Source organism: Falco peregrinus, chromosome 1 (assembly GCF_023634155.1).
Source record: "Falco peregrinus isolate bFalPer1 chromosome 1, bFalPer1.pri, whole genome shotgun sequence".
Classification (NCBI taxonomy): domain Eukaryota; kingdom Metazoa; phylum Chordata; class Aves; order Falconiformes; family Falconidae; genus Falco; species Falco peregrinus.
Window position 1 is genome coordinate 91,139,072 of NC_073721.1, and position 18,889 is coordinate 91,157,960.

Sequence of the window (18,889 nt, forward strand, 5' to 3'; positions counted from 1 at the left end):
CATATGTAGTCTGATCCCTTTAGAGACATCTACTAACCTTTTTGATGCACATTGTAAGTAATGAGTGGAATATTGAAGGATTAAGCCTTAGATGTAACATTCAGCTGCCTGAAACTGATGTGGGCAAATGCCCTGTCTTAATTCTCCATGCCCTACTTCATCTGGGTATGTGAAAAGCCATTCTTTCCATTCTTGCTCAAAAGTCATTCTTGCTCATGTTTCAGGGGAGAAATTATTATTATTGATGACTTCACTTGCAAACATCTGGCCAAAAATATTATGCAATAGGTGAGTTTTATTATGAAAATACTTTGTTCTCTGGTTTATAACAGGAACTAATAATCACTGGACATAGCACTGCCTCCTAAGCAAGCCAGGTTCTTTTTTGGCACACACAGCCTCTCCCTCCCAACAGTGTGTTGAGCACAGAGACTTTGCACACTTTCATTTATTGTGCTGGACGAAGCCCACACAGGCTAAAGTACCAGTGAAGTCGTTAAGGGGTGCACGAATTCAGGGGGAAAAAAGGCAGAAAGGGACAGACAAAAAGAAAAGCTGCTTCAGAAGACCTTTTCTTTTAAGTAGTCCCTGTTCCTTGTCAAAAGCTTTTGGATGTATGGCCTGTTCCAAAATCTTTTCATGGATTTTGCATACAAATTCTGCAGAGAGCTGGGAGAGAGGGGAGGGTCAACACAGCAGGGCCTAAGATGTTAGGATGAATCTAAAGTTCCATTGAAACATTCTGCCTGTCTAAAATAGGATTATTATTTTTTCAAACTATGTATTAAAAAAATGCCTACTGCTTCCTTTTTCTTGTGGCTGGCTGCAAAGAACCTGCATGGCCATAGGTTAGGATGTGACAGAAATTAGTGTTGGGCAGACTTTAAAAGGTTTGCAATATGAATCTAAAAAGTTTGTGTGTTTATCTAAACTTTTTTGGTCTAGAAGCAGGACTGACAGACAAGCTTTCTTCTTAGGAGACTCTTGCCACCACCTGATTGTCAAAGAGTCTGAAATGTTGCAAGAATAAACTCTTGTGTGATGTTTCAGTAATTAGGCTTTTGAGTTTGTTTGGATTGGGGTTGTGCACATCAGCATTGCTCTAATGATGTCAGCTCAGGATCTGTCTCATAAAATTCAAAGGGCAATTAAAATAAATCATCATCAATGTCGTTCAGTTCTTTTTTTATCTTCAAGGACTGATCAGTCTGATTTGGGTTTAGTTCGAGGTTTCAGCTGCTTCGGCCAGTTATAGAACAAGCATGAAATGAAACACCTTGATCCAAGTACCTTACAACTTCAGGAAAGTGCTAATCTGTATTAGCAAATGATCACCTGAGCCTCATATGTACCATAGACTTAACTGTATCACTGGGACTATGCAAGTGTGTGTTGTGACTGTTTTATCAGAGATTTGAATTTGTTCAGTGTTGGTTGGGTTTTTTTCGTTTTTGTGGGGTTTTTTGTTTTTTTGGTTTTCTTTTCATTGTTGCTTTGTTAGGTAAACCATTCCAGGTTTTCCTTTACACAATTTCTGCAATTCAAACAATAATTAATTTAAAAAGAAATACCTTCCTCGATATTAAACTGTACTCTGAATGCCTTGACTATGACTTTATACTGACTCTGAGATCTTAAGTTATTCTTCAAGCTGCTGGACTCTTTGGGAACACCACTGAGGAAAGGTTCTGGGGCTTCTCTGGAAGAAGCCTATATACACCCACTGTTATCCAGATGAAGAAGATAAACTCTAGACTACTAGAATCTTAACTGAAGGTGATGGATGTGCATTGCAGCTAAATGTGAACACCATGAAAACAGAGGAAGATAGGAGAGTAATGAAGGTCTGATGAAGAGCAGGGGGTTTTGAATTTGAAATAAAAGCCTCTGCAAATGTTAATAACGATGACAACAAAGGATACCTTTCTCCCTTGTCATGCCAACAGTGCTGCTGCAAACATATTTATAGCCCCAAAGACAAGCTTTACTAGAAGATGAGGAAGAGATGAAAATATACCTTTATATGCCTAAAGAATGCTGGCAGGCTGCAAAACTGGCATGGAATACCACATTGGTCTTTCTGCTGACTGTCCTCCTACCTGAGGATGTGACTGAAGAACTGAGAGCATCATAATGATCACAGTGTGACTATATCTGGCTGGAAATTAAGAAAATCTAAGCTTATCTTGCTTTCACATTGCTCCTTGAGAATTTGGCTCAGCTGTATGCACCTAAGTGATCCTGAGACTGATTTAAAATTCACAGCTGTTTTATTGTCTGCTTTTGCTTTCCTTTCTAAAACCTATCCATGCTTCAGGTGCTAAAGTTCTTGCTTGGTGACAGTCGCAAAGAAAGGCTGCCTGGTTTGCTACTGAAATGTAGCACAAAAACTATTACCTTTATTATATGTGTTACATAATGGGATGGAGGTATCATTTAGGTAGGGTTCAGTTTAAATATACTTTAAAGTGGTCTTTAAAAGGAACTAACTCCACTATGCACCACTTTTTATAACACCAGGGAATCCTCATTTTGTGACCATTCTGTTCAAGGGATGTGAATGTTCAGGTCAGTATTCACAGAAAGCCAAATTCAGGGCTTTGAAAAGAAGCTATGATATCTTTAGTTTATTATTTAATCAGTGGGCCAGTCTCAGGCTTGGTTTAATACTCATGACTGACTGTTGAAAGCCTGAAAGACAATGTTCAGGGGTAGTAGAAAGGGAAGCAGGCTGTCATTTCTCCTCTGCATTCCCCTGACCCACCACATGGTCAGATGAGGATGTGATAGGCTTATCTGCATTTTGATTCTATTCAGTAGTCATTGTCTCTGAAAATGTGCAAATAAAATAATGAAGACCATGATAAAACAGAGCAGGAAAAAATCTCTCTCTATTTAAAGCAGCTGTTTGGGTGCCAGCTGCTTAGTAACAAATACATCTTTAATGAAATCAAACAATCGAGCAGGATTTATTGATTGCTAACAATTGCTTTAAATACAGTCTGGTAGGCTGGGCTGTTTGCATCTTTTTTTGTCCAATTAGTTCAGTTGGTTTGAATTAGAGATACTTTGCTATTATCCTAAAAAAAAAAATGCAGCTCACTAGACAGCGTATTATTTTCCTCCAGAATAAAGTGTGGGAGAGATGCATAGAATGAAAGATTTTGATGCTATTCCGGCTGTTTAGGGGAAGGCAGCAGTGTGCCTTGTCAAGCCCTTTCACCTCAGCAACTTCAGTTCAAACCTGTCCTGAGATCTTGACTGAAGAGCATGTGGTGTTCTCTCCTTGGAGCCTGTTGAACAGTGGAAAGGACAAGCACCCCTGTGTTTTCGTGGCACTTCAGAGCCAATTTCTGCAAGAAGGATAACAGAGTCCTGTGAAAACTTAAACCTTAGGGCTGACCTCTATCTGCCTGTAGTTCTACTCTCGCTAACACTGAGGGGAAATAAATCAGCACTATTGCAAGCTGATGAACTAGATGGCACAAGAAGTCCTTTCAGCTCTGTTTTCCATGAACTTAGGAAATCTGCTATTGACTTCAAGACTGAAGAAGTTCTATTCCTAGACAAAGCTCTGGCTTTTCACAGAATTACATATCAGTCATATCAGTACTATTTGGAAATCCCTAAGCACCTAGCTATTTTCAGTACACCTGCACAGCCATTAAAGTATTCATTAAGGGACTGATCCTACAGGGCTTTTAGATACAGCAGACTGTCTCTGATTTCCTGGGATTTTTTAATATGAAAAGATTGAAGGCTTAGACCCAAACATGCATGCTGTATGCAGCAGAACTATGTGGAGTTCATTGCTGCTGATTTCAACTATTTTTTCTCTGCTTCAGTGAGCATGAGAAATACTGTATTCTAAGTGTTGGACACACCTCGCAGCACCACAGTACCAAGCTGAGATAACCATTCACAAGCACATGCAGCTAAGAAAACAATTGGAATAGATAATTGACTAAAAACACTAATGTGTTTTCTTGAACGATGTGTTTAGACAAACAAGTGCTGGCATATGATATATTGAAACTAAATGGTAGTTTGAAACTGTAGATTCTTGGGCCCCACACTGTGGGGTAACGTTTTCAAAATGTTCACAGATAAATGGCTTTGTTAAGCCTTTGTTCATGTAACAGCTAACCACAGAAGCAGACCTGTTGTCATTATGGTTATTCAAGTGCATCAGAACTGCTGACACCAAATGTGCAGAATGGGATTCATATATATTTTCAAACTAAATGTTTCACTTGAAACATAGTAGTTTATCTGAGACTGGCAATCCATTTTGAGTGCATTGTGCTTCATTCTGCACCCTTGTATTATGTTAGGTGTTTGGATTGGCATGTGAGTTTGGGAATGCAGTACATACCATACACCAGAGAGCACCCTGACTCACTGCATCGCCTGAAAAACTTGTAGTATCTTTATATCCGACTCAGATCTGAACTCTTCACTGTAAACCCATGTCTCAATATGGCTGCATAGTCAAATCTAGAACATATTTTCTTCATATAACACACAAATTCCTGCTTCTTCCAAGCATTTTACCCTAACAGATTCCATGGTTCAATTTTTTGTGTGTGTTTTAAAATGAGTGGTGAACTTTTGTGACTACTGCGCTACTACTGGTCAGGTGGTTGTAGTGGGAGGGCGTGATCCTTACATGGACAAAGAGGATACAATTCCTCTTGCACAATATCTTAAACCCAAACCTGTCACAACCACAGTGAGGTTGGAAGAGTGGGGCTCCTTGATATTTCTCCACCTGTTGCATCTTAACAAAATTTCATCATGTCTTCCAGCAGATTAGCTGTGGTATGAAAACAGCCCACTTATCAGGTATGGCTTTTGCTTAACAGTTGGCTGACACTGCAAATCAGTAAGACCACTAAAACCACCAGCCTAGATCAGCACCTGATAAAAAGTCTTTAGCTATTGGTTTTGATATACTTTTAAAAGACTATGCAGAGCAGAAAATCCTCTATTAAAATACATGCTACTAGTGACAAAAATCTTTTTTTACTCTGAGCTTATATTAACAAGGAGGAATAGCTTTCCCTGGCATGGCTGCAGAGTTTTCCACATTTGGCTGTGCCTCCTCTTTCTTTCAGAGGTTGTTGCCCTGAAAGGTCAGGCCTCACAGATGGGTTTCTTTTAAGATGTATCTTTGTCCTGGGCTCCACTGTATGGAGGCAGCAGCTGCTATGAGAACAGCTGGCATGTCACTGCAGTGGTGGCAGGATCCTCTGAGAAGGCTAGAGTGACAACGTGTGGGTGAAAACCACTTTGGCCATCTGCCATTATTGGTCAAATATTATAGCAGAAAGAGGAGGAGAAGACCTCTGTAGTTAGTGCTTCGTAGAACTGCATTTTTATATTCCAAAAATTTAATTCCAGCTGTTACAGGACTTGTAAGAATATACAGTACATCAGTTTGACATTTACTGGTACTTCACCTCCATTCAGTGACCAGTACTTTGGTAGAACTTCAGAAACATTGTTACTACTACAGCAGAAGCCACAAATGAGGGTTCAGGCCTCCTTGTGCCAGGCACTATATAAACACTAAGTCATAGACGATCCTTGAGCTCTAGTTTTCACACATTGGCTAGACGAAAGTTGGGGAGAGAAACAAAGGCAAGAGGAGAGTAAATTTCTTTTCAGACTCATGCATGGAAGGGACACAAACTTTTCTGAGCCTCAGAACTAGTAGCTCAAAGGCAACTCTAAGGATCAGCTATAAATTTTATACACCATCTTATATTCAGTTTTTGCCTTATTATTAACCCCAGGATATAACCTTATAGATTACAAGAGCCTTTTCTAAATTCTTTACAAAAGTAGGAATACTATTATTATGAAGACACACCAGAACAGAAGTATATAGTAAAAGTAAGGCTTTCACTATTTTAAAGACTGCAATGATTGACTTAATATTTCAGATTCCATTGATACAGAAATATATGGTAGTAGCAGCAGACCTACATGTCTTACAGTAATAATATTTATATTCCATGACCTAAAGAACTGAACTACAGTTGAGTCCCTGTGGTGCTGTGTGTTGGACATAAACATTCTTACTCCTACACCAGCCAAAATCAGAAAATATTTCTTTCCTAGTCTTCCAATCTATTTGAAGTTGAATGCAAACTAAAATCTTTGTTGAGTTGCAGGTAGCACATTTGTTACCTTCTCTCCGTTTGAATATAGAAAACAGCTAACGTGACCTTGTGCAAAGCAGCTACATCTTGGTAGCAGTCAAAAACAGACACCTTTTTTTGACTGTTGTGAAAAGGATCTAAATAGCAAAGTCGGGCAAAGCAGGGGAAAAGGTCCAGATACAAGGAAAATCCAGGGGTGGAAGCAGTCTGATCAAGTGCAGACATCTGTAACATATACAACATAGCTTTTCCTAAAGCAGAAACTCATCTAAATCTGACAAATTGTTCCCTAAAGACGACCGTTTCTCTCAGTTGACACTAAATGATACAGGGGTAACTAGCTCAGGTGCCTGCACTGCAGATCTTTAAAATTAGATGAGAACAATCCCATGCGAGATGACCCGTCTCAGGTCACAGCAGAGCTCTCTGGTGAGTTTAAGAATAGAGCTATAAGTTCAGCTGCTTGCCAGGAAGCATGAGACTGACCATCCTGGCTTTTAGGAACATAATTTTGTATTATCTGCATCAGTTGAAGAAAGGGCTAAACTAAGCTCAGAGTGGCTTTACTTTAAACATAGAAGTCCTGGCTTGTTCCTTTCATGAGAAACAAGCCCAGAAGGAACTGCATTTCCCCTTTCCTGGATGTTGCCTTCAGTGCTAATTTGAAAAATAAATGATGAAAAGAGAAGATTGACCTGGGGAAAGGTAAATGCTTTAAAAAGTGCTTTTGACATCACAATCACAAAAAGATTTTCTATCAGGAGTGTGTGTGGATAGCTTCTAAGCAGAGAGGTTTCAAATACCTTAAGCATATGACTCAAAGTGAAGCCATCTTATATTAGAAGTTTTTTTGTCACTCTCAGAAAGATTGGTGGGAAACACCATGCTACAAATTTCCTACACTTTTTTTTATTTCTTTTTTTCTCAATTCTCAGCATAGGTCTTTTCCCCAAGAACTTTTATTTTACAGAATCACTGAATGGTTTGGGTTGGAAAGGACTTTAAAGATCATCCAGTTCCAACCCTCCTGCTGTGGGCAGGGACATCTTGCCCTAGAGCAGGTTGCTCAAAACCTTGTCCAGCCTGACTTTGACCCTTATCTTCCTCTGAAATGCCCTTATCATTTCTATGGAACAAAATTCTCCCCAAAGCTGGCTGACAGTGACAGGCAATAGGGGGGTTCCAGATAAATGGAGATTGAACACATGCAACTTCAGCATTTATTTCAACTCACAGCCCTCAGTTGCCTGTGGGACATTTTCAGATTAGGAGGAGTTTGAACGATACCTTTTTTTTCTCTCTTCCCCCCCCCCCCCCCCCCCCCCCCCCCCCCGTTTTAATGAGACATCTAGAAACTGCTGTAGCAACTTTTTGTAGAAACTGCTGTAGCAACTTTTTACCATATCCCATCAGTGCAACGGACATACAACACAGCACTTATTGCTATTTTTTATAACTCTCCAAAATGACTTAAAAGCACTGCTGAGTTGTTTCAGGTGGATTGGCTTATAGCACACTGATCCAGGCTGGAAAGTGTTAGAGGGTTTAAGTCCTTCCTATCTTCACTCTCTGGTTGTTCTTTTCAACATGTGATATGGCCTAGAAGCAAGCATGTTTCATTTTGCATGTTTAGGCATGTAACAGCTAGTTATGCACATGCAATTTGGCATCTATAAAACCAGCTGTCATTTGTAAAAATCAGGTTCAAATATTTTCAGCAAATTCTTATGGAATTTTCTTGATTTGTCTACTTAAGAACACTTAGCATTGCAAATTTACAGGAGTAAAATTCAGTCTGGCTTCAATACCTTGCAATGTAATTAACTGAGACTTTATTAAAAAAACATAATTTGCAAGCCAGCACATTATTAACATATTAATGCTTTGACCCTTTCTGTATGAGGCTTATGGATTCTGTTGTGCTACATCCATAGGATACTGTGACAGAAATAGAAAAGTGAGGTAATGTAGCTCAATTACAGCAATCAAAAGGTTGCTGTGTTCAAAGACAAGGATTAGTGTTAATAATTTTTCTCCAGGGAAGAAAATTCTCGATCCAGGTTCCTTTAGGGCCTGTAGATCCTTGTCTGGATGCAGAAAGGAAAGGATTCATGTAACTAGGTCATTTCAGCTTCTTTTGTTTGGCAAGAATGGCCTATGAGATAAGACATTAAGAGATGCTTTCCAACATAATTGTTATTTTATTATCATTGGCTATGTTTACTAGAGTTATAAAAATACATTTGTAAATAGAAAATGCTTAAACATTTTAAAACTCCCATAAAACCACAAAAACATTCTTCAGTATTGGTTCAAGTCTCTAAAATTACATTTATTGTTATTATACAATGGAATAATAATTATAGACAGTGCATATAATGCACAGGTATTGCATTTAGCTTTCTATATATACATACATACTATTTTTAAATTGTTTGCTAAGTTGCAGTAACACAAAATAGCCCAAGCTGAGACAATACATCTTAGATATACTATTCAGATTTGAAATAGGATATAAAACTGTCTGCAGTCAGTCTATAACATGAGTTTGCCTCCCTTCTTCATCATTATAATATTATTCTTAGAGAGAAGTTCAAGCAGGATATGAAATGCATGTGCAGCACTTGCAGCTCCAGCAGATTAACAGATTCTGTAAATTTGATGTCACTGATGAGTTTTAAGGAGGCTAATAAAGGGCAAAATCAGAGGGGCATGCATCCAAGTCTGATTAAGCTTATTTGGGCTGCTGTCAAAGATAGCAAAGACTCTTGTCAGGACCCTTCTAGCTCCTGCCACAACCCCAGGAGAGTGGTACCCCAGTCTGTCCACCTCCAAATATTTTTTCCCGTCTGGTCACATTAAGAAATGTACTGATAGTGTTGTGATGGCTTTGCTGTTTTTCACTGGAAGCTCCCTCTTTACAGAAGGCAAATATTTGAATTAGAGCAAAATACCGTAGTACCTAATGGAAAGCAGGAAGATGGAGGTAACCTATTTATATTCTGATACATTATTAACACTTATCTTGGCTTTCATTGAAATTTCAGGTCCAAAATTCAGTCCCTGATAAGTTACTGACAAAACTGTTTCTGTGTTGGTAAGGTCTTCTAATAACAAGCTACAGGAAGGGGAGTAGAGGGAGTTTCCTGTTATTTTGTGTTCACTGTGTGCCTGGCAAGTCCTAACTTCATTGATATAAGGGGGCTGGATCAGATTCAAAGGTTGCCACATATAAATAATTCCGTTCTTAAGATGACTCCCATTTCAGTTACTTTGAGTTCTTCAGGTGAGTGGAGTCTCTATGACTTCCAAAGAGATTGCCAAAATATATGCTGTACTATTTCCCCATTAACAACATGCAATTATTTGGGGAAAAAATTTTGTGTACTAGTATGTGTATAAAGGTAAAATAAATAATTCATATTAAACATACTGTGCATATTGTGTATTTCTCCAGTTATTACGTGAATATGTTATTAACATGCTTAGGCTTCTGTAGAGGTTTCATTTTTCATGCCTTTTCTACATACTTCTTGTTCCTTGTCCTTATGAAGTTTCTAGCATCTAAATAAATTGTCACATTGAAATGTTTTGTGGGAATTAGAGCCATAAAAATTAGGTCTTTGGGGGGATGGGTTTAAATGGCTTCTTAGTTTCCTAGGTGTGTGATTTTTCTCTCATTCACTATAGCTTTGTGTTAACAAGGTAGAAAGGAAATTGATATTTTTTGTTTTGTATAAGAGTAAGAATTGTGATTTCTTCTCTTATACAAAACAAACAAAATCAACACTTTCCATTTTTTTTCAGTACAAAGCTCATAAAATGTTCATATTTAATTTTTCCATTTTGATGAAATCAGATTTTTTTCTTATTTTAACTTACTTTTAATCACAAGACAATTTTAATTGTAGATGATTACCAAATTTTCTGTTCTGAAGAGGTCAAAATAGAATTTTCCAACTTTATTGTAATGTATCATTACATTTTTTATGTGATACAGCCTCAGGTTAGACACATTTCCAAGAATTTGTCTCCTATGAATTCCGATCTCCTAGAAGAAATATGTCGCATCAAGTAATTTACAACAGTTCTAATAATGGTTTATCTTTCCTCAAAGTATTATGTAATTATTGATTTACACCAATGAAAAGGAGAGAAAATTCAAGTGATACTAATTGCTTATATGAAGCAGAGTGTGAAAATACTTGAAAGAGTGGCCAGTAGTCTGAAAATAATATTTACATTTTTTTTGTCTATTTGTTTTCAGTGGATTTGGTTCCATTTTAGAGTTTTGCAGCTCATTTTTCAGAAATCAACATTTTAATGCTGTGTTAGCTGATATAAATCTTATGGTTTAATTATTGATTAGTATACCGACTGTCTTAAATCTCTTGACTTCAGGTATTCCAGTTCTTCAGAATAAGAGGGTGCAAGTACATAGATTTGAATTGCTAGATTTAAATCTAATTTTAGTCTTGGGCTTTACACAGCTGTGGGCAGGGTATTGGGTCTTGTTTCCCTCTTAAAAAGGAACTCCAACACTAATTTCTGGTGTGAAAGGGAGCCATAGGAGAACTTTATTTTCCAGTCTTTTCAAGTGACATTCATCTCACCAAACATGGATGTCTAAAATGTATTTCTGAGTTAATCAATATAAGCTTCCTTTATAGTCAACAAAAGGAACAGGTATTCTTCTGAGCAGTGTATCTCTTAAAAAGTGGATGTCTGAAATTAGGCCAATGACTCATGCCTTAGAAGTTCTTATATCTCTCCACTGACTGTAAATGGACTCTAGACTGACTAGTTCAGAGATAAACATCTACTCTGTTCATGCCTGATGCTGAGTGAGATAAATCCTGTAATCTTTGTCTACCCACAAGGATTCCAAAGTTTTTTGACTTACAAAAATGTGCTGACACATCCTGCTCTATTTTAAGTATATTTAAGAAACTGAGTGATATTTCTCCAGGTCTGTCAAAAACTATTAATAGACATCAGCAAAGAGGATGGTTTATGTTTAGTTTCATCAGCACAGATTTGTTCTGTGCTTGAGGTAGCTCTGAGTGATTCTGTTCAAGGCTACACAAATGAGGTCATGAGAAAGGGAGAAAGCAAACAAGCAAACCCTGAATCCATTTCCCCTTGTGCTTACTGAATAGGGTGTGAAATTTTGCTAATGTAATTCCAATAAAATCAATCATTTTTAGTATTCTTAACCTCAGAAACAATTTTGCCATTTGCCTCCATGTAACACTGCATCTCTCAGCTTATTACCAGCAGTGTGAAAAAGACACAGATGCAAACTTATCAAAGATGAACCAAGACAGGATATCTCTGATCCCTTGATTCCCTTAGGGGAACTCCTTCCACTTAATGCTGTGCAAGCTAGTTATTTTCTCGAGCTCTCTGGAGGCTTCTGAAATTTATTTCCAAAGGTGTCTATTCATAACAGTTGTGCTTTTTTTATACTGTTTTACATTTATTTATGAAGTAGAATTATTTTTTTAAAATCTTGTGTGGATATTTTTTTTTCCCCTTAATATTCTCCTACTCCAAGATAACCTCTTATGAGGGGTGAAAGATGCACTCATTTTGCAAATTTTCTCCTGTTTTTCATGGAGGATAAATATGTATTGACTCACTTATTTGGCAGAAAGTTCAGTTAAAAATGTTCTGATTTCTGCAGTGTATAATCATACCTCCATCTCAAAGGGAATCTGGTTTCAAGAGTGCCTTTTTCAGGCATTAGTTCCATAGAAGCATAGTTCTCGAGTATGCTAACTCTTATTGATTAAAAAGACTTTCAGAGCCACATAGTAACACATCAATGGCTAAGCCAATAAAAACAAACAGCATCATAACTGATCACACACAAAGGCTGATTCTCAATGGGGTATATATCATCTTTGGTTCATTAACCTCAATGCAGCTAAATAGATTTTACATCAGCCCTAGATCTAACTTTAATGTGTGAATCTGTTAAAAAAAAAAGGAAACATTTATTGAGAGATCAGAATTTGTAAGTTTTTTTGATGCCTTTTTCACAGAGGCTCAGTACTTCTGTATGAAGAAATTCTGTCTTTCTAAAATATTTCTGACATTTCTTGAAACTCTAAATTCTTCAGGAGTAAAAAAAGCACTCTTCACTTTTCTTAGCAGACTTCTGTGGATCTGCCTTCATTTTGGTTTAAAGTTCTTTTAGGGCTTGTGGAAGTTGCTAGGCAAATAGTCCTGGAGACTGAAATGCTGTTTTCATGTATCAGAGTGTAGTAACTACCCATGGTGTGAGCTTCCTCTTCTAAATTGCATTTCTAAAATCAACAGCCACAAAATAAGGGGAGAACACAGCATAAAATCTGGGCTGTAAATTAGTATAAGGGGAATAGAGTGTGATGCTTCAATTTTTCCGCTAGACACCTCAGTGCCTTACTTCAGCATTGAGCCCTTGTCAAATCTTTGGATTATCATAGAAGCATAGACTGTGTTACAAATCTCAGTTACTTCAGTAATTTGTCCTATCTCCACTAAAATCAGACACACTGAGCAGCTAACCTTGTATTTTTTTATAGTGATACACCGCAGAGGAAGGTATCCCAATAGATTGTTCCTTCTACCAATGTCTTTTCCTCACAAGTTATGACTGCTTAAAATTTCTACCATGGTGTTTTGGTGTTGAATTCAAAATAAAAGTATAAATAAATGTTCCAGAAAAACCAATGAAAACAACATACAAACATACTTCAAACTGGAGAAGTAAATCTCAGTACTTAGCTGAAACTTTAATAGCCCTTACAACCGTTCTAAAAATAACATTGTAATGAGTTGGACACAGCTTAAAATAAACTGACAAAGGTATTGTGTGATACTTCTTGAAAACATTTCTTCTATTTCCTGGCCTTGGTTAAATTATCAATGACACAAACAACTGTATAAATTACAGGAGAAATTGTCTTCTTTTGTAGCTAGTCTGCTCAGGAAGAAATAATGTATTTAATCTTTTTCTTCACAGGTGGCTAATACTGGGAGAGCATTTCTGTGATGTGACTCCCTTTAATAGTATGTCCTCCAGTTTGTATTTTATACTTGTGATACTATTAGTGTTGGGTGTATTGAATATATCAGTGTATAGGCACAGCAATGTCAACATACATGGTATTAGCAAAGTCAGGCACAAGGTGCTTACAGGTACATAATATGCTGGGTAACATTTCAACACTTTTATTTCATACTAGTGGCCAAGGCAATACACTTGACACAATTTTTGTTTGTTCTTTATATCTACTCACCCTGAAGAATTCAAAATATTGCAGTTAATAATTTTATGCATTTTCTGCTTGTTCTTACTTATGTGAAGTGAGGTCTAAGAAGTTACTTAACTTATCCTTCAGACAGGAAATGCTCTTTTCTTTCTCTGGGTACATCTAAAATTGAGGTAACCTTGCTTAGGTACAGAAATTGTCTTGTGGCAGTATAGTAAATTAGATGAAAAGCAGGATAATTGAGTGACACAGAACTACACACTACTCCTGTCAGACGGTTTCTGGTAATCAAGCTACCTTGATATCCCTCCTGTATCCTGTACTGTATAATATCCCCATGCTAGAAATTATTTAGTGAATGTTAGTTGATGCAGTTCAAAACTGTGCCAAGGACCATGTTAACAACTAAGCGTTTCAGATTAAACAGGGCAATACTCAAACCTGCATTCTGGCACTATTTAGTTTGTGTAGAGAGATAAAGACATGGTAAACTGGGCCAGTTTTCCCTTTACATGCCAGGATAGTTTCAGAAATAATAGGAAGACTGCACTTTCTTATGGGTCCAGGATGACTAAGGAAAGGTGAGAGCTGTAGCATGTAGAGGGCTACATTTTAAGGAGATGGCAGCAGAAAGGTCCAATTTAGCTTAGTGGAGAACTTCCCCAGGTGAGTAAGGACACCTACAGCTCTCTTTTTACATTCGACTCCTTCCATTGCTTGATTTCCTGGTGGAGTCTGGACTCTTTCATCATGACTGAATTGGCTTCCACTCAAGCTTGCATTAGTGGCTCAAAAGGAGGAAAAAGGTTGAAAGGTCTCATATAGAGAAAATGGAAAAGATTCAAAACAGCATCAACATCCACCACTAATGAAAAGTACTTAAAAGCTTTCAAACAAACCAAAAAAAAAATTACAAAAAGAAAGAAAAAGAAAACCCCCAAGCCCCAAACTTTTTGCCTTGGAAATAAGCTAAACCACAACATGTTGAAGAGAAAAGGAGACACAAAGTACCAACTAGCTCAGCTGTTGCCTTATACTACTTCTGTCTGGACACTAGCATAATGAGAATAGAAGTGGATCTCAGTTTCTTCTAGAGATCGACTAGTAAGTGCAACTGGGAGCTCCTCACTGAAGACACACTAGAGGGCTCAATGGCTCCTTCTGGTTAACCTAAGACCTTCCAGGGCAACAAGGACAAGCAGTGGTCATTGCAGAGTGAGTCTGACATATTTTCAGGTGCAACTACTCTGTTTCAAATGGCTTGAGAAAGGTTGGATGGTCCAGTGGGAGCTGACCAGCAGTTCATAAGGCACTATTTACAAGTTAACCTATATGAAGGGGGTTTTTTTGCAGTACTCAGGAAGAGTTACCTAGGTCACAATCTCTCTTGTGTGATGGACAGTGCCAGTTGATTCATAGGAAAGTACATGGAATCTTGCTCTAGACAATACTTTGCTGCTTTCATTTTCTAATTATTTATTATTGCATTTTGTTAAGGGGTGGCATTAGCAGATGACTCAGGAGAGTAGTAAAGCCATATGTTCTTGTGCTTGTATTGAAACTGAGGACAGGTACTCAAGGGATCACATGCTCTTCTACTGCTGAGAGCGAAGAATGTGCACTGTGAGCACTTAAGTGTCCTGGTCAGCTACATCAGCCCTTGCAGCCTCTATGAAAATACTTTCCTCACAAGGTTAAATCATATAAGATCCAGGATGAGAACTAAGCTGACCCATAGAAAGGACTGAATACAGATTTTTCACTTTCCATACCATTTTCCTGGCACTGAAATTCACATATCTTGATATAAAACAATATTGTTTCATCCACAGGAGAGAAAAATACACTGTAGGTTGAATTGAAGGTGAAAAGCACATATAGGTAGGCACTGAGAATAGCAGCTGCAATTAAGTTATGACATATGAACAGTCAATCTAGAAGACACACTGGGATGAATGGCACAGGAAACCCAAGGACTAATCACGTCTTTTTCCAAAGATGTCACTTCCTACACTAGAAGAGTCTTTAATACTATGCTAGGATATTATTAACTCAGGTGAGTGTCAGTAGGTAACAACTGTTTAAAGAGCTTCTCTTTGGGTTTGTCTAACACACCAGCTGACCAGACCTATCTGGTGAGGAACCTGTGTTCTGACAAAAGCTCAGCCTTGGTAAGATGGACCTTGGAGAAAAATATGTCATAAGCAAGAAATCCTAAAGGATTCCTCTTACCTAAAATATCCCCCGTAGACCATTGACAGAAATTGTCAACACACATATTTCTGTTTTATCTTGCATTTTGTGTTGGATTCGCCTACCAGCATGCTGGCCTGTCCAATACACAGAGATCATTTTCTATAGTGAGTACACATTGTCTTTCTCCTGTTAGCATCAAATCCATGCGAAACACTGAATATATCAAAAAATGTTTTCTTGAGCTAGTTTACCTCATTTGCAGAAATGAAGGTGCTAGACCCATAGCAATAATCTTCCTCCCACTGCAGACTCAGATTTGAACCAATATGATGATGAGTCTTTCCTCTCTGTTTCTGAGTCATTGTCAAATAGTCTCTCCACCTACAGAATGAAGTGAGAAACTGTATCAGTGAGGTCTAGACTGCTATCAAAATGTATGGAGCTTTCAGGTCCACAACTTTCAATTCTCTTTTTGTATCTGCAACACATCTCAGGTTTTAGCACACTACCTGGAAGAAGCAAAAGAGGAGAAAAAAAGAGGGAGGCAGTTTTCTGAATCGGTGGCTTCTGTTAGCATCATTTGCACTGCTGTTTGCTTGCCATGGTAGAGTGTAAATGTGGATTGGAGCCTTATCTTGATTTCTCCAGCTTCTTGGCAAACTGGAGGAAAGGACTATGAAGTTGCAGTAGTTGCTATCACTGAAATGCAGAACACTAGGAAAGAAAGTGAGAATGTTTGCTCTGCAGTATGAAGTTTAGCTGTATGCTGGCTGGTGTGTTCTACAATGCGTAGAACAAGTATGCAGATTTTATTAGGAGCAAATTAAGTATAAAATACATATGGGTGAAGAAGTCTGGATATTCAGGGGAACAAATGGAGCTCTAGTTCTTGCTTTAAGTTGTATTCAGATCTGGCTGCCTGTGTGCAGAAGTCTTGATTTTTCCGTTTTTTGGGCAAATGTTCTTCTGGGTTTTTTTAAGCCTGGTATGTATGGACAGTTTGTTCTCTTTCCTGCTTACTTTTGGAATGGAGGAACTGCCCCAGCAAGAATCTTTTATCTTTCATGCCCTTAGCGTGCTGAGGAAATAATTCTCCCCCAACAGAAAAATTTCCATTCCACCTTTCAGTTTCAAGATATCTGGAAATCCTGCACTGCTGGCAAGTTAGGAATGGCAAGCACAGATCACAAAAGATTTCCAGTAGGAAGTTTTGCTAAAATCATCTAACTCCTTGCCTCATGTCTGACACCAAACTCAGATTCTTGAACAAAGGACTTAGTGAAGGTCAAAAAACCATAGCCAAAGTGATTGTGTTTGAACCCATCCTAGGTGCCAAATCTTTTTCTCCCATCCTAAGATACTGATGAGTCCAAGTACTTGTCTACATTGAAAGTCTAGAGGTTGTCACAGAAGCGCATTCACACACTCACACGTATCAAATGTGTTAGTCGGTAAAATTGCCAGCCAAGAGAGACCAGAGCTATAAAGCAGATCTGGGCTCAGAAGCAACCTGGGAATTCATGGTCCTCCCCTTCACAGCTTGAGCAGAGAGACCAGATGTTTTCAGCCTCTGATGTGAGCCAGGGGAAGCTTGGTGGCCCACCCCCTTCAGCAAGGGTGAGGTCTCTGTGACAGGGCCGTGAGGATGGAAAAGAAGAAAATGGAGGAGCTGGCTGGGGGGGAAGAAGTGGGAGAAGCTGCTTAACGCAGGGACAAGCAGGCCAGTGTTTTTGGAAGTCTTTCAGTGTGAGTCACTTGGCTATGCCTGCTAACGAATGAATAAACTGCAACTTTTCTGTTTGAAGGGTGACTAACCAAAACTGAGTGTCTAAAAACTACTTCAAATTTAAACTTTAATGAGCACTTTAAAAATGTATCTTTATGATACTAAAACTAATATACATGTTTTTTAAGGGGAAAAATTATAAGATGATATTCTTTATATTTATGCTGTCACTCATGCTTTGACTCTGATCACTTATCTGGATAATTAAGCAGTATCACTGAGGAAACAGATACCAGAAATCTGATATTAATCCATCCCTCTTAATAGTAACGCAGAGTCACTGGGGTGGAAAGCAGCCTAGTCTTCTTAATCCCCTTTTACCAACATTTCAGCATCAGCATATCTCATTTATTTTCAAAAGTGGTTCAAGACACACTATCACTGGCTTAAGTCTAATTTAGGCTTTAAATCAAAATATATTAAGAAATTCAAAAATAGTCGAGATTACCAAGATTTCTTGAGGGAATGATTCACAACCAGCTCATGTCCCTCCGCCAGGAACAGGGGACAGCTAAATGATTGTTGCATGTCTGCATCACTTTAAGGTACAACACTTTCCTTCGAATTAAAAGGAGAAGGCAGGATTACAGTGGAGACCTTGAGATCCCACTGACATACTTATCAGGTATATGTTAATGATAGTCTGAGCAACTTCTACAGATATTAATTCACCTGCCAGTACTGAAGATTCCAAGGCTATTCTGTTCTCTCCCTTGTGTGCATGTGTCAGTGTTTATGTGAGCCTTGTTGTCCCCTTCAGTGCTTGTCAGAGGATTTTTGATTTTAATTTCCAGACTGTCCTGTATCCCTCATTAGTCACTGATGCTCCCATAATCCCCTTGTGCATTTTGAGGTGGCTGGACTTGGACCCAGCATATATTTAACTTGACACGTACCACAACAGTAACAGTGGTGCATAACTGTCGAAATGAGAAAGCAGCACTCTTTGCCCTTCTCCCTTCCCTGCCTCCTCAATGCAAACTAACCTGAACCAACCAAACAACACACACCCAGGCTGAGCATCATCCTCAGTGCACAAGCACTCACACATTGCCAACCTGGTGGCGTGAGTTTGGGATCTGTGCTTGGCTTGTGGTGTGAGGGAAGTCCAGTTGCCACACTTTCTACAGGAACCTGGTCACCTCAGCTGCAGTGTCAAGTGACTGGAGTTGATGCTAGGTATATTGCTTCTTAAGCCCCACTAGCTACAATCTGTGCATGCAGTTTATGCACTGTTTACTGCTGTACCATTGCATTGGCTACTGCTGACATTCACCTTTGCATACTGAATCTGCAATACTTCGAGCTCGTAGATGGAAGACTAAATCCATTATGGCAAAAACAATAGCAACCAAGTTTAGTGATCTACCTTAGCCTCAAGGTGATGCCTTCTAGTTGCTAAGAGTATTAAGGAGGACCTGAGAAGACATACGACTCCATAAGCCTTACCTACTACTTACAAAGTATCCAAAGAGTATATA